The 16,071-nt window shown below is 46.3% G+C and overlaps 1 long non-coding RNA gene across 2 annotated transcripts; it reads left to right on the top strand.

Annotated features, from left to right (window-relative positions):
- The first annotated feature begins 4,711 nt into the window (after positions 1–4,711).
- On the top strand, positions 4,712–15,589 carry LOC308581313. Of its 2 annotated transcripts, XR_014004960.1 has the most exons (3): positions 4,724–5,194; positions 13,762–13,931; positions 15,032–15,589. It is a non-coding gene; the product is annotated as an uncharacterized lncRNA (long non-coding RNA). The 2 variants fall into 2 exon arrangements; XR_014004961.1 differs by lacking the exon at positions 15,032–15,589 and having other exon boundaries at positions 4,712–5,194; positions 13,762–13,914.
- The last annotated feature ends 482 nt before the right edge of the window (positions 15,590–16,071 follow it).

The following is a 16,071-nucleotide window of genomic DNA, read 5'->3' as shown; positions in this document are numbered from 1 at the left end:
TTTCTCATTCAGGTCCTCAATACAAAGAGCAGAGTTGCCTGTTCCCAAGGTCATAGTCACAAGTTGTTTATTCATGGCCAAGCTCTGCTCTTGTAAGATTCCCACCAATTGAAACATCCTTTCGATTTCCACTAGTAACTTTCCTTCCACAGCCATTGTATCCATTGTAGTTTCACAGAATTACCCCTAGGGGGAATCTGGTTACTTATTAGTCTTTTCTCCAACAGTCCTTTAACTAATTATTATTACTTTGTTTCCAACAATTTTGGCTCAATTATAACTCGTCTTAGTCCAGAGGGATCTTAGATAGCGATTTTTCCACTTTAAACCGCCCGTTTGACAGCTTTGACAACTGTCAAACTCCGCAGCTCTTACACAGGCACAAAGGCAGGACGTTCCCGAGCCCGGGAGGGGGGGTTGTTTAAAACAAAAAGAAAGTTTCCAAAACTCCACTCTCCAGCCCAAAATTTCCTTTAGCTAAATCTTGAAAGTTAATGTCCTTTTTAACTCACCCCACCAAGGGTAGGCTCTCCAGCTTAGCTCTTATGCCGTTGCTTAGATCTTCTGCAAGGGGGGGGGGTGCAGACTTCCTTTTAGTACACCCCCCGGTCGTCTCCAATTCAGGATAAATTTTTTAAAAGTCCCAATCCGTCTTACGGGTGATTCTTTCAGTCCAAATTTTCAAGGAAGGAAGTCAGCGCTCTCTGGTCATGGCTCGCGGCTTCGCTCCACCGAGGTAGCGATCGACTCTCAGTGCCACGCCACCCCCGTATCCTCTCCGCAGCCTTTAAAAAGGCTCTTCGTGAATCAGGGGGGGCGCTTAAGGCACCCGCCGAGTCTTCAGTCCGCAGGCATCCGCGCCTGTGGTTTTTAAGGGTCCCCGCGTCGCCGGCGCGGCAAAGACCCGTCCTCGGTAGAGCCGATTCCCTCCGCAGCTCGGAGGGAATCCGCCATTTCCAGATCGCGTCAACCCGGAAGTCCTCCGGACCAGGGCCTTTTCAGTACTGGCCCCGACTTGGTGCAACGCTCTGTCACAAGAGACCAGGGCCCTGCGGGATTTGACATCTTTCTGCAGGGCCTGCAAGACAGAGCTGTTCCACCTGGCCTTTGGTTTGGACTCAGTCTGACCATTGTGTTTGCCTCCTCTTATGGTTTTGATCTGTGGGCTACTTTTAAAAGTGAGGCTGTATTTTAAATTGCATTTTAACCTGTATTTTAAATTGGTATGGTTTTTTTCCCTATTATGTTTTTACTGCAATTTTACTGGTGTTAGCCGCTCTGAACGTGGCTCTGCCCGGGGAGGGCGGGGTATAAATAAAACCTATTACCGTATTTTTCGCTCTATAGTACGCATTTTTCCCCCACCAAAAATGAAGGGGAAATGTGTGTGCGTCCTATGGAGCGAATGCAGGCTTCAGGCAGCTATATGCAAGCCTTCTGAGTGCTCCGAAGGCTTGCGGATAGCTCCCTGTTCTGGGGGCTGGGGTTGGGGGAAGCTCGGGCTTCCCCTGTCCCAGCCCCGCGGCTAAAAACAAAGCCATGCGCAGCTTCTCCCGGCTGGACAGGTTGCGCGTGGCTAAAGAGGAAGCCAAGACAGCTGTCTTGGCTTCTTTGCTTTTGGGGGCTGTCGGGGGGGAAATAATTTTTTTTCTTTATTCCCACCCCATCCCCCTAAAAACTAGGCACACCGTATGGTCCGGTGTGCCCTATGTGGCGAAAAATACGCTAGTAATAATAATAATAATAAAGCAACAAATAGTTTATACATTAATTGTGCTGCAATGACTCCTGATTCTTTGAAGGGCAAATTGTTCAGGTAAAACATACCTGGTGGCAGCAGGAATAAAGGGGGTGTTTAGATCAGAAGGTTGGCGGTTCCAGTCCCCCCGATAGGGTGAGTTCCCGTTGCTCGGTCCCAGCTCCAGCCAACCTAGGATTTCAAAAGAACGAATTACTAGTAGATAAATAGGTACCGCTCCGGCGGGAAGGTAAACGGCGTTTCTGTGCGCTGCTGTGGTTTGCCAGAAGCGGCTTAGTCATGCTGGCCACGACCCGGAAGCTGTACGCCAGCTCCCACGGCCAATAAAGCGAGATGAACGTCACAACCCCAGAGTCGGCCGCGACTGGACCTAATGGTCTGGGGTCCCTTTACCTTTTAGTGGAATAAGGAAGAAAGTCTCAGCTCTTAAGTGTGCATCTTGCATGAGGTGGGACGGTTGGAACAGGGCAGTGTGCGCAAGTGGCAGGTGACACGAGAGGGTGTAAAATACATCAGTGGAAGCTCATGCCTGATTGTCCCCAACTTAGCACCCAGAGGGGAGAAACCATAGGAGAACTTCCTACAAATCCATGAACCAAGACATACCTACTATTACAGGAAACAAGAAACTTCCTTCCAACCAATAGGGCACAGAGAGGGGTCGAAGTGTGAAGGGAAAGTTAACCCTTACCTCTCCATCTGTGGCCCAAACACAACTCCACTGGAAGAATGGTACACATTTGGAAAGAAAAGATGCTGCAGGTACCAGTGAATCCCCTGGTTGGTCCATTTTCACTTATAAGCATCATGGGGCTACCCCAGGGCTACTGCTTTTATGACAAGCAATCATCATCATCATCATCATCATCATCATTGATTGGGTTGCCCCAGACACTAGAGTCTTCTAAAAGTTATGTACTGTGGTTCTTTATCTGCATGGCATCTCAATACATCTCATGGGAGAGCGTTTCACAGGGCTCGGAGCTGGATCTCAGTGTCTGGGCTGATCAATGGGGGTGGATTTGCTCCATCCAGTATACAGGGCCAGGGCCAATTAGGGCATGCACCAACACTCTGAATTGCGCTCAGAAACGTACCGGGAGCCAATGCAGGTCTTTCAGGACCAGTGTTATATGGTCCTGGCGGCCGCTCCCAGTTACCAGTCCAGCTGCCACATTCTGAATTAGTTGTAGTTTCCAAGCCACCTTCTAAGGCAGCCCCACGTAGAGTGCGTTGCAGTCATCCAAGCGGGAGATAAACAGAGTATCCACCACTCTGGCAAGACACTCTGTGGGCAGGCAGGGTCTCAGCCTGCGTACCAAATTGAGCTGGTAAACAGCTGCCCTGGACGCAGAATTGACCTGCACCTCCATGGACACCTGCGAGTCCAAAATGACTCCCAGGGTGCACACCTGGTCCTTCAGGGGTACAATTACCCCATTCAGGACCAGTGAGCCCTCCACACCCGCCTGCCCCCCCTGTCCCCCAAAAACAGTATTTCTGTCTTGTCAGGATTCAACCTCCATCCATTAGCTGCCATCCATCCTCCAGACACTCACACAGGACCCTCACTGCTTCTGATTTGAAAGAGAGGTAGAGCTGGGTATCCTCCACATACTGCTGAACACCCAGCCCAAACCCCCTGGTGGTCTCTCTCAGCAGTTTTATATGCATGTTAAAAAGCATGGGGGAGAGTACAGAGCCCTGAGGCACCCCACAAGTGAGAGCCCAGGGGTCTGAATACACATCTGCCAGAAACCATAGGAGATCTTGAACCAGCTAGAGCAGGGCAGTTTCAGTCTCAGGATGCGGCCTCAAACTCGACTGGAAGGGGTCCAAGTGATGTGCTTCCTCCTATCCAACTTGGTTGCTTTTGCATGTACGGTGCACCCGTAGGCATTTTTTTTAAAAAAAAGTAGCACAGGCTAGAGTTTCATTTTCCTTTATTTTTTTAGAGGTAGAAGCATTGCCAACATGCAGCCCTTGCAAAAAGAGAGGTCTGTTTCCTTCTGGCTGGGTGGGGGGCACGATCATGTTATACGTCTTGTTGCCTTCAGGATTAAAGCCAGTTAATGCAATTTCCCAGAGGGAAAGAGAGAAAGGGAGGCTGGGTGCTCACCCTCCCCATCGCCCAGCACCTTCACTTGAAAGGGGGTGTGGCTTAACAAGAAAGACTGCCCCTCCCCCTCGCACCTCCTGCCGCCCTTGACCTCCCAGGAATCGGGCTGAGTGCAAAGCGCCTTGAGGCGCAGCAAACTTTTGTTTTTGGTGGGGGGGGTACAACGTCGATGGCGAAGGGACGCGGGTGGCGCTGTGGGTTAAACCACAGAGCCTAGGACTTGCCGATCAGAAGGTCGGTGGTTCGAATCCCCGGGACGGGGTGAGCTCCCGTTGCTTGGTCCCTGCTCCTGCCAACCCAGCAGTTCGAAAGCACAAAGTGCAAGTAGATAAATAGGTACTGCTCCAGCGGGAAGGTAAGCGGCGTTTCCGTGCGCTGCTCTGGTTCACCTGAAGCGGCTTAGTCATGCTGGCCACATGACCCAGAAGCTGTAAGCCAGCTCCCTTGGCCAGTAAAGTGAGATGAGTGCCGCAACCCCAGAGTCGGCAATGACTGGATCTAACGGCCGGGTCCCTTTACCTTTACCTTTACAATGTCGGTGGGATGTGGGGGCGGAGCAAGAGAGAGCAGACAGGGAAAATGCTGGACAGGTGAGGAAAGAAGAGATTTTCTTTCCCCTCCCCCCCATGAAGGGACGTGGGTGCACACCTGGTTCATCTTCGTTGCAGAGAAGAGCCAGTGAATCTCCCTGAAGGTGCATACACACAAACACACACACACATATGAACACGCGCACACAGAACATAAGAAGGCCCTATAGTTGAAGCAGACCAAGGGTCCCATCTCGCCCCAAATCCTGCTCTCCCGGAGTCCCAGTGGGAAACCAGATGTCCGTTTTGGGAATCCTGCAAGGAGAATTTCAGCATCTCTCCCCTCCCTGCTCGGTGGTCCAGGCAGCAGCTGGAAAATGCTGTCTGCAGAGTTTGGAGTCTCTTTGGGTTCTCTTTCAGGGACCAAAGGGTCTTGATCCGGCCGTGCTCCTCCTCCTCCAGAAACCCCCTCCCCCGTCAATGGGGTGGGGCGTGGAGTTGGGCAACTTCGCAAGGGAGCCCAAAGGGGAGGAAGCCGAAGGCAGCGCCGTCACGTCCGGCTCCCATGCGAAAAGAGGAAGGGACTTCTCCCAGGAAGGGGTCTCTTTGTGGGTCGGAAGTTACCAGGAGGTGGGGGCAGAAGGAGCCCCTGGAGAAGCGAGAGGTTTCAGAAAGGTAAAGAGGGGCGCCAGTCGACCACGGACCCCCCCCCCTTCTCCGCTTTATATTGCAAGAAAGGAAATCGGAATAGCTACGAAGGGAGGCGGATGGTCAGAGGAGAAAGAGGTAAAGATGCCGGTGGAGGGAAGTGGGGGGAGGAAAGGATAGAGAGACCCTTTCTTGCTCCCCCAAAAGCTCCTGCCTTGGGACGAGGGCGGGGAGGGGCGATGGGGTCGGAGAGAAAGGGGCACAGAGCCCCCCCATTAATCTCTTGTCCTGGGACCCATATGGAGAGGCTCGCATCCATGCAATGCAGCCTCAAAGCGTGGACCCCCCCCCCCACCTGCAGTGTTTCCCTTGCGCCGTCTCCTTTGAAGCCCCCCCCCGACACGTTTTCCCACCAAGGGGGTGCCCCCAAAAGCCCCCACCCCCAAGCAGGGCGAGCCGTGCCAAGGAGGGCCAGAGGGTGTAGGGGAGACTCTGGCGAAGAGGGGGGGAGCAGAGGATGTTGGGGGGCTGAGGGTTGAATGGAAGCGTCCCTGGAGGTGAGACGCCATGTTGATAAATGGCAGGGGGGTGGAGAAAGAAAGAGGCATGGGGCCTTTTTCTGGGATGCCTCCACCTGGGGTGCTGGCAGGGGGGTTTCTGCAGGGGCTGCCTTGGCTTCTCCATTGACCTAGAGAAGGATTCCTGCAAGCTGAACCCCCCCCTCCCCCCCCATTTTGTCCCAGGGAAGCTGCTGCATCGGATGCTGGGAGCTCCAGACCCCTTGATCTGCATTCTTCCAATCCAGACCATTGGTCCCACTGGGAGAGGAGAGGAGAGGGGCAGTTGAAGGAGTCCGTGTCAGGATAAAAAGGCGGGGTATAGATAAATAGAAGAAGAATAGCAATCATTCTAAGATTGCTTTAGGAGGCTTCTAGTCAAAGCAATTGGAGCCTCTTGTGAAGCACCTGAATGAGACCAGCCTGAGAAGAAAGAGTGTCCGACAAGGACCTGGGAGGCAGGGGGTTAAATTCCCCCGGGGGGGGGGGGATCTTGCCTCTTGGCCTCACCTGCCTCCATGGAGGAAAAGGCGGGATTGATAAAAGAGGAGTGAAACAAAAGAGGACAGAGCAGAGACAGACAAACGCATCAGGAGGATGTTCCAGATCATAGAGGAAGGAGAAAACAAAATGCAGATAATTAGTATTTTCAGAGAAACCTCAGCAGAGAAGGTTTCTTGGGGCTCAGTGTCACTTGGGAGTTCAAGGTGGGCGTGGATACCAAGGGGTCTCTAGACGATTTTTCAGGGATCATGATTGACAGTAAGAGCTGTTCGACAGTGGAATTTGCTGCCAAGGAGTGTGGTGGAGTCTCCTACTTTGGAGGTCTTTAAGCAGAGGCTTGACAACCATATGTCAGGAGTGCTCTGATGGTGTTTCCTGCTTGGCAGGGGGTTGGACTCGATGGCCCTTGTGGTCTATTCCAACTCTATGATTCTATGATATCTGTATTCCAACAACCATATGGATCCAAGGTTCCCACACTAAATGAAGGTCTGGATGATGTCCCCAAATATGCCTGGCTTATATTCTAGAAAATGGCCTGGATATGTTCCAGAAGGGAGTGTCTCTCAGGTTCTGAGTCGGAAAGGGAGCCAGCTACAATGACCCTGATTTGAAGGCTGGCTTCTTCTTTATACTAACCTTTTGAATCTCTTCCCGTGGAAACATCCCTGCTTCCACCTCCTCTCTCTTTCCTTTCTTCACCACAATCAGGCCTCTGGACCTTTAATATCCACCTTTTCCCGTGTTGCAGATCTTCCCTGTTGGAGCACAGATGAGGCTCTCCCTTGGGGTGCGGGGCGAGGAGTCCATGGCCCCCCACCCCAAAGAAGGACAGTGAGAGAAGCTTGGGCAGAGAATTCCTACAAGGATAGTGCTGTGTCCTGACTATGGGATGAGGAGGCACATTCCCTACCCATTATGGCCCAGGGAATTATACGCCATTATAATTGCTCCGTGGTCTTTAGATGAAGTGTGATTAATAAATTTAATAAGTAATAATTGAGAAGTCATTAAGAAAAAGAAGTCAGAATAGGCCAATATCTATGTGTACTGTCCCTGGATCAAAGGACATTTCTTCTTTAAGTTCTCAGAAGTTCTTAAACCTAGCACAAGGTTGTCCTTTGAACTAGCCAGGTGTTTAACTGAGACTCAATCACAATCTGTCCATCATTTGAAAAATAAGACTTTAGAACTATCCTACCCTAAAATGGCAACTCTTGTTGTTGTTTAGTCGTTTAGTTGTGTCCGACTCTTCGTGACCCCCTGGACCAGAGCACACCAGGCACTCCTGTCTTCCATCAGGGTCTTTTCCAGGGAGTCTTCTCTTCTCATGACTCCTAGACATTCAATTTTAGGTGGCTGTTAGCTTGATTTAACAAGACATTTGGCACCTAGCTTATATATATATGAGTTTCTAACACTGATCCTGTTACCTCCACACACTGCTGCCTCTGTCCCTCTTAGTAGGAAGTCACGTACCACCATCACATCCCTCTTCCTCCTCTGGGGAGTGGTAGGAATTGCTTCATACCCTGCCCCTTCCACAGCCACCTTGGTGCGTTCTGAGGTCTGCATCTTCCTCCTCTGACCCAGAATTGATTTTGCAGCTCGAGTGACACATCAGGGTTCCTAACAGCCCCGTTTCTCTGTACCACATTCCTCCAGGTTTTCATTTCCTGCAACCAGCGATCTTCCTCCTGGCTGGGCCCAACCCCACCTGTGTTGCTGTCCCAGGACAATCCACTCTGCTCTCTTTCAAGAAATCCCTCATCTTGCTCAGGAGCTCATAGGGCAGATAGGCGGACCTCAGTTTGCTGTTCCTTCTCTTCCTGCGTCTGCTGCAGGTGTAGTTCTGCGCATTCTCAGGCAGGAGGACAAACATGGCACAGGTGTTGCTGGTCACTGCAACAGCTCCCTCGCCATCCATGTCTCTTGCTCCTACACACAGCATGAGACAGGACTCCTGGCCTCCCCCTCACACTCAGACTTAGAAGGGTGGTTTCTAAATCTAATAAATAAAAATTGGGGTGAGTGTTTCAATCTGGGATTCCAGCAGCCAGGCTCCAACAGCCTTTTCCCGCATCTCCAGCTCTCCCTCTGCACTGCAAGGCTGACAGATGGAGGTCGAGCTCCAAGGACATTAGCCTACCTGAGCACACCTTCAGTTTATTCCAAGCGCCAAGCCTTCTCACTAGTTCCAGGCTACAGTCCCTAGAAAAACCTGAACCCTGGGTCTCCCAATATGACTGCTATGCACCTCCTGGGGCCCAAGGGACTGTGTGGGTGATTTATAAATATCCAGAGGTCCAAAGGGCTAAAATGTGCCCCAGGGGTGGAATAATATTAGACAGAGAATGAAAAATGTCATTAGCAACTCTGATTCTGAGAAATGGAGCGCACGTTTGTGTTGGCTATTTGCAGTATGGTAGCGCTGCGGAGAGCTTGCTGGGGAGACCATGCATTAAAAAGGACTCAAAAATAACTTAAACAAGGTTTTAATAACAAAAACAAAAACTCCATTTACACTAAAGACAACAACAAACAACCATGACACAACCACCAACCCATCCCCCAGGGTAATGGGAGAGCTAGGTGCTGCTCCTTATATACTACACCCAATTGCTGACACAGCTTAATCAATACAACTCAGCAGCCCCTGCCATGTTTCACAGCTGTAAACCTGGGTCTCGTTATTTTGCTCTGGCCCTTGCTCTGGCCCCTTAAAGACATACACAACTGGTGGAACAATGATGAACCTTTACATTTAAAGAAACCATTCAACATTTCTCCTGCGGTTCATCATTGTGGAACAAAAACATAAAGCATATTTTGTACATGTCTTTCATGTGTAACCTTTGAAGTGCTTTTGTAAAAATGTCCGCAATTTGATTGTCACCTGGAACATATTGAAATACAACTATTTCATCAGCAATTAGTTTCTTTACAAACTGTAAACGTAATCTTAAGACTCTAGTGCGCTGCGTATTGGTCTCTGAACACAGGATATCGAGTCCGCTCTGGGAATCAAGGTAAACTTTTACTGGTAGTGTTACTTGCATCTGTAGGTCTGCAAATACTTGCAGATACCATTCTACATCACAAGTAGCCTGAACGCATGCACATAATTCACTCTCTGCTGTGGAGAGACAAATAATGGTTTGTGTTTGGGACTTCCATTCAAATGGACAACTGTTATAACAAAACACCATACCAGACACACCCGTGCAACTATTTTGTTCCACTGCATGAGATGCATCGCAGAAAATTTCAAAACCTTTGTCAATACTGGATGTAAACTGCAACCTATAATGTTTGGTATGTTTAAGGTACATTATCACTCTCTTAAGAGCAGAGAAACATTGCATAGTGGGCTTTTCCACAAATTTTGCCAGAAAGTGAAATCATAAGTTATATCTGGTCTTGAGATTCTTTGAATGAAATTTAGCTTGCCTATAGCAGAACGATACAAAGTTTTGTTAGGAAATGGCTCATCTTCACCAGTAAAGGTGAAACCACACACCATGGGCGTTTCCTTCCCATTTGCATTTTCTAAACGTAGCATTTCAACAAGATCATCAATTTTTGCAGTTTGATGAACCAGAAAAGATCCATTTTTACCTTTCTCAATTTGCATGGATAAGTAATTTTTAGCTATGCCTAATTCCACCACATCAAATTAATTATGTAACTGTGATACTACCTGTTCATATTCCTGTTTAGTTTTTGTAGAAATTAACACGTCATCTACATGCACGCATATTTTTGTTACAGAGTTTGCCCTTTCCTTTATAAACACACAATTGTCTGCCTTCCCTTGTGAAAAACCAATATCCAGCAATTCTTTTGCTAAAGTTTGGTGCCAATTCCTTCCACTTTGGTGCAGACCATAAAGGGATTTATTTAATTTGCATATCAAACCTTCAGCGGCATCTATGCCTTCAGGAACACGCATAGAAATTTGTTCTTTTAAATCTGCAAACAAATATGCAGTTTTTATATCTAAATGATAAACAGAATGTCCACGTTGTGATGCATCTTTTAACAAAAGCTGAACTGTCTCATATTTTACACTTGGTGAATAACACAAATCATAATCTTCATCTGGAATTTGTTGAAAACCCCTAGCAACTAATCTTGCCTTGTACCTTACAACTTCATTTTTGTCATTCATTTTAACTCTATAAACCCATTTTGAATCAATAAGTCTCATATCTGGGGTTTGTGGTACAAGAGACCAAGTGTTATGCTCTTTTAAAGAAGCTATCTCAGAGTTCATAGCTTTATACCAATTTACAGCTTGGTGCTTAGATAAATTATGAACATCATTGTAGCTTTTTGGCTCAAAAACCGCCTTATTGGCATACACAGTATTAAAATGTTCATCTGCAAAACGTTGTGGCTTCTGCCTCTCTATCTGAACGTCTCAGTCCGGAAGGAGAGTCAGACTCCTCAGACTTAACGGGACTAAGTGAACTACTAGTTTCAGGTTGTAAACCACCATTGTCAGACTGAAGAGATGCCTGTAGGCTAAGCTCACAGTCAGAAAACTCAAAAGAATCTAACCTCCCCTCGGGTGCCTGTGACTTTAAATCATCAAGCAAATTATCAGATTCAACAGGCTTTTCATCTTCTCCCATTAATTCAGAATCATTATTATTCCCTGCTGTTGTTACTGCTTCTTCCTCAGTATTATCTATGCCATCAGTATCTTGGAAAACAGCAACTCCATTCCAATTTACAGTTTGTATCATGCTTCTGGTAACATGAAATTTACCAGTTGCTGGGACGTAAATTCTGTACGCCCCCTGCTGGTAGCCCATTAATTTTCCCTGGACACTATGTTCACCCAATTTCTGCTTAGCGGGATAATGCATAATTACATCTGAACCCCAAATGCATAGGTATTTCAGATTAGGGTGTTTTTTAAACAACTTCTCATAGGGGGTGACATCTAAACCAGAATGATAACTGATTTCTCACATAACAAAAGGCATGGAGCGCTTCAGCCCAAAAATCTTTGGGCAGATTAGAATCGTGCAGATAAGTTTTAACCCCTGCCTGCAGGTCACGCTGCACAACTTCAACAAGCCCATTTTGCCAGGGACTTTGGGGGCAAGATAACTCATGTGCAGTCCCCTGTGCTTCCAGGAAATTCTCAAAAACCTCAGAAACAAATTCTCCACCCCAGTCAGAAAACAGGTTCTTAATAGGTTTGTTAAAATGCGTTTTTACCCAACTGCAAAAAACTTTATACTTCTCAAATGCTTGGGACTTCTCAGCTATTGCATAAGTCTAACAATATCTACTACAGTGGTCTATGAGAGTAAGCCAGTACTTAGAACCTCCTAATGATGGTGGAAGTGGCCCAACTAAATCACAATGTACACGCTCAAATGGCTCAGTTACTTCCCTATCTGAGCACCTACCCTTGTGTGCAACCTTAATCTTAATTTTGCAATAGGATAGACATTGCATAAAGAGTTTACATGGTTTTAAGTTGAGGCCATTAACAATATTCTTCGTCTTAATTACATCAGCAAAATTCAGATGTCCTAGAACTCTGTGCGCCTCATGGACACACCTAGAATGTGGCCTTACGTTCCTCAACCCCTGGCTTGACTGTGCTGTTCTACAATTTATAGGCGATTGGGAGTAGGTGCGAAATTAGTCTATATAAACCATCAGAGTCCCGGGCATACAATAGACGTCTGTTCCCATTGAAAAACTCACACATTGACTTTGAGAAACGCACAGTTATGCATTGACGAGCAAAGCACCTTACTGATAATAAATTGTCCACTGACGGGCAGTAAATGCAGTTCACTATTGTAATGTTTAAAGAGTCAAGTTTAATAGTACCCCTGCCAAGCGACTGCAAGACTTGTGAATTGGCTTAATGTACATTACCAATTTCCTCTTCGAAAGAAATAAACAAGCTTCGATCGTTGCAAATGTGCTGGGATGCTCCTGAGTCCACAATAAAAGATTTCCACTTGGCACCTTTAATTCTTTTGTGATCTGTTGTCAGAGCATGAAAAGCTCACGGCTCGTTTCTGTCTTTACGATACGATGTCGGCTGCTGGGCTGATGACCGTGACTGATGAACAGAAACAGACTTTGGAGTGCTTTGCTTTCTTTTGGGTCTGCAGTCCTTTGCAAAATGTCCCTGCTTATTGCAGAACCAACAACGCTTGGCAACTTTAAATGCAGTTGTATCACCACAGGTTTGCATGTGGTGTTCCTCATTCTTTCTGGAAATAGGAGTGCTTATGGCACAAGCCTCCCTTCTATCCAACTCGCCCAATAATATTGTCGTTACCCCTTCCACAGTTAATTGTGCTGGTGGAACGGCAGATATCTGGCTAGCTATACCATCAAAGTCCTCATTAAGGGAACATAGAATGATAAAAACATACTGAATTTCAGGTATCTCCATGTCCCCTCGAATTAATTCGCAGCGTATTGCCTCCAGACGTCTCAAGTGTGTTGCCAAATCACCACCAGGCTGCAACTTCGTCTGGTACAACTGCTTGAAAAATGTCAATGCAGACGCTGACTCTTTTCTAATATGCACTGCTGCAAGACTGTCCCACATTTTTTGACAGTTTTCTTATTCCTTATATAGATAACTTGCTGGTCGCTGACTGCCAAATTAATTATCGCCCTGGCTTTTGCATCTCCTTTTGACCAAGCATTAGTTACAGGGTCAGGAGGGTCATCAGTTATATAGGTCCATATTTCTCTAGAGGTCAAAAGCGCCTCCACCTGAAAAGACCATAAACTATAGTTCTCATCTGTCAGCTGTGGGAAGACCAGAGCCTCCTCAGCTTCTGGAACCCGGTCAACCATTCTGGAACTCTTCCAGACCCACAGAACTATGCTAACAGGAGAAGGAGTTTTCAAACCTTTCTCAGAGTCCAAAAATATGCAGTCATCCACTCAGCAGCTGGGCCCATAACAAAAGATGGTGGCTATTTGCAGTATGGTAGCGCTGCAGAGAGCTTGCTGGGGAGACCATACATTAAAAAGGACTCAAAAATAACTTAAACAAGGTTTTAATAACAAAAACAAAAACTCCATTTACACTAAAGACAACAACAAACAACTATGACACAACCACCAACCCATCCCCCAGGGTAATGGGAGAGCTAGGTGCTGCTCCTTATATACTACACCCAAATGCTGACACAGCTGAATCAATACAACTCAGCAGCACCTGCTATGTTTCACAGCTATAAACCTGGGTCTCGTTATTTTGCTCTGGCCCCTTAAACACATACACAACTGGTGGAACAATGATGAACCTTTACATTTAAAAAAAACATTCAACAGTTTGTGGAAGGAGAACAGCTCCCTTTCCTGTCAGGCAGGTCCTTATTTAAAAAGGCAATCCACAACTGTATTCTTAGATCAAACTACTTTATTAATGATAATTTAGTATTATGGAAGGTTGATGATGCATTCCTATTATTTGGCATTGTTTCACCTCATTTGTTTAAAATTTGGGACATAAAGAAGACAGGGAGGAATGTACAATAGGTTGAAATAAGAGAAGGTGCTAATTGCATTTGATGTGTGTTACAGTCTTTGTTCTCTTCCTTGAAATACTAACAGGGGTTTTCCTCTCCTCTCATTTCCAAGCAGGTTATGGAGAAGACAGTGTGTCATCTGTAATTTCGTTTGGAAATATGAAGAGACCATTTAAATGTGGTGAATGTGGAATGTGCTTCAGTCCATGTGCACAGTTAATAAACTCACATCAATAAACTCACAGAGTGGGGAAACCATTTAAAGGTATGGAGTGTGGAAAGAGCGTCAGACAAACTTCATCTCTTACTTTACTTCATCTAACTCACGAGTGAAAAACCCTACAAATGTATGCAGTGTGGATGGAGATGCAGTATGAGTAGACAACTTATTGTACATCAAAGGATTCACGAAACAGAAAAACCATTTAAATGTATAGAGTGTGGGAAGAGCTTCTATCATAGCATAACGCTAAGCAAGCATTTACGAACTCACACAGAGACGAAACCATTTAAATGTATGGACTGTGGAAAGAGCTTCACACATAATCTAAACCTAAGAAACCATCAACGGACTCACACAGGGGAGAAACCATTTAAATGTATAGAGTGTGGAAAGAGCTTCTGTCATAGCATAACGCTAAGCAAGCATTTACGGACTCACACAGAGGAGAAACCATTTAAATGTATGGACTGTGGAAAGAGCTTCACACATAATAAAAACCTAAGCAGCCATCAACAGACTCACACAGGGGAGAAACCATTTAAATGTATGGAATGTGGAAAGAGCTTTCGTTCAAGTGATCATCTGACTTTACATCATCGAACTCACACAGGGGAGAAACCATTTAAATGTATGGACTGTGGAAAGAGCTTCACACATAATGGAAACTTCAGAAAACATCTACGTACTCACACAGGGGAGAAACCATTTCAATGTATGGAGTGTGGAAAAAGCTTCACTCAGAGTTCATCACTTAATAGACATCATCAAACTCACACGGGTGACAGACCTTGTAAATGTTTGGAATGTGGAAAAAGCTTTCGTTCAGGTTATCGTCTGACTTTACATCATCGAACGCACACAGGGGAGAAACCATTTAAATGTATGGAGTGTGGAAAGAGCTTCAGTCAAAAGGGAAGTCTAAGAGTACATCAACAGACTTGCACGGGAGAAAAAACATTTAAATGTATGGAGTGTGGAAGGAGCTTCTGTCACAGCGGAATGCTAAGAAAACATCAAAGGACTCACACAGGGGAGAAACCTTATACAGCAAATGTATGAAGTGTGGAAAGAGCTTCAGTCTAAAGGAAACTAAGAGTACATTAACAGACTCACAGGCGAGAAACCATTTAAATGCATGGAGTGTGGAAAGAACTTCAGTCAGAGTGGACACCTTACAAAACATCAATGGACTCACAAAGGAAGAAACATTTAAATTCCAGGAGTGCAGAAACTGCTTCTGTTTAATGGAGTACTTACAAAATGTTTACGGACTTATATGGAAGGAACCATTTAGATGTATGGAGTGTAGAAAGATTTATCCTCAACAAGAGGAGGAGGAGTTTGGATTTGATATCCCGCTTTATCACTACCCTAAGGAGTCTCAAAGCGGCTAACATTCTCCTTTCCCTTGCTCCCCCACAACAAACACTGTGTGAGGTGAGTGAGGCTGAGAGACTTCAGAGAAGCGTGACTAGCCCATAGTCACCCAGCAGCTACATGTGGAGGAGCGGAGACGCGAACCCGGTTCACCAGATTACGTACCACCGCTCTTAACCACTACACCACACTGGCTCTCTCAAGGGTTCATTTCTTCCTTCTAATGAACAGGCTCCTATAGGTGGAAATCAAATTTAAATGCATCCCATGTATGTGATGATCTGGTGTTTCAATGTAAAGTTGTACTTTCATGTAGTAAAGTAATCAAGGTAGCGTATCACAATAGTTAGTAAAGGGTAAGTTGCTCTGTACAGTGTACCTCAGGTTACGAACAACCTCGTTGATGAACATTTTGGATTATGACAATTTCAAACCTGGAAATGAGTTGGTTAAACTGGAATTATAGGAATGGCAGCATGACATGCATTGTTTTAATTGCGGCCCAGGACCCACGTACCTACGGGACCGTCTCTCCTGGTACACTTGGTGGAGGACCTTAAGGTCCACAAACGACAACATTTTGGAGGTCCCAAGTCGCAAGGTGATTAGATTGGTCTCAAGTAGGGCCAGGGCCTTTTCAGTACTGGCCCCGACTTGGTGGAATGCTCTGTCACAAGAGACTAGGGCCCTGCGGGACTTAACATCTTTCCGTAGGGCCCGCAAGACAGAGCTGTTCTGCCTGGTCTTTGGTTTGGACTCGGTCTGACCCTTTTGTTTCCCTTCCCTTATGGTCTTGATTTATCAGCTATTTTAAAATGAGGCTGC

Source organism: Podarcis bocagei (assembly GCF_964188305.1).
Source record: "Podarcis bocagei genome assembly, chromosome: 2".
Lineage (NCBI taxonomy): Eukaryota > Metazoa > Chordata > Lepidosauria > Squamata > Lacertidae > Podarcis > Podarcis bocagei.
This window is presented reverse-complemented; position numbering and strand designations above follow the sequence as displayed.